The sequence below is a fragment of the Rattus norvegicus genome, chromosome 1 (genome assembly GCF_036323735.1).
Source record: "Rattus norvegicus strain BN/NHsdMcwi chromosome 1, GRCr8, whole genome shotgun sequence".
Taxonomy (NCBI): domain Eukaryota; kingdom Metazoa; phylum Chordata; class Mammalia; order Rodentia; family Muridae; genus Rattus; species Rattus norvegicus.
The window spans coordinates 60,680,838-60,681,871 of record NC_086019.1 but is presented as its reverse complement, the minus strand read 5'-3'; positions in this window follow the sequence as shown (position 1 = coordinate 60,681,871).

Sequence of the window (1,034 nt, the reverse complement as noted above, 5' to 3'; positions counted from 1 at the left end):
GAAAACCAAGTCCATCCTGAGTGTAGGGCTCACTTTAAATATTAAGGTCCAGTGATGGAAGAGGCATGTATGAGGACAAGGAGCCCTGTGCAACCTGGGGCCAGAAGGAACAGAGTGGCTATGCTGACACAGTTGAAATGAATTCTCAATCACAGTCTGTGACAGCCAGGTCACAGGACCCAGTCTGCTGTGTTATTTGTGAGCAGCCAGTGCAGCCAGAAGCTAACTATTGAGCACTGACTGGCCCAAGCCCAGAGAGGGTCTCTGTTTCTCAGATTGCTGGGGGCAGTGCAGTGTGTAGCGCTTTCCTTCTGAAGACTCTTCTGGGGTTTGGAGTCCCCTGTAGAGGACTCTCATGGCTGCAGACACTAAGCCTGGGAGGAAAGATCCTCATCTGTAGAGTTCACTGAAAGTCCTGAGAGCAGAAAAGGAAAGAAACAGCAAAGTGTGCCACCTCTGCTCACTGTGGTTCAGCTTCTGCATTTGCAGCTGAGCTCAGGTGCCCTGGAGTCCTCCCTAGCCTGAGTCAGTGATCTCAAGTTTAAGTCCCTACTTCCTGGTTTGTAGTATCAAACAAAGCACAGTTTCAGGCAAGAAAAGCTGTGAACACCATCTAGACATTGTTGTCTACATTTGAGGGGGACTGTTGAGCCCCAAAGGGAGCAAGGGTTACAAGGTCAGGTATTATAGGAATGGCCAGGGTTGGAATCCAAGTTCCAATCTCCCTTTGCTCTGGGCAGAGGGTAGGCCTGGCAATTGGTTCCTGCTGTGTACATGGGGAGAATCAAAGGGTCTTATGGGATCGCTGGCACAGACCTGGCCAAGCATGGCTTAGGGAGCCTCACACCAACTCAATATTTGATGTGTTCCCAGTTTTGTCTACCACCCTCAGCTGTGTGCCATTTTCCCTGCCTCCTGCAAGGGACCCTAAATATCTTCCTATAAAAGGCGATCAAGGAGGAGTTGCACAAGGACAGGTGGGGCTCTGTGGGGAGGTTCACATGGGCTAACACATTAGAGGGCCACAGTCCCTG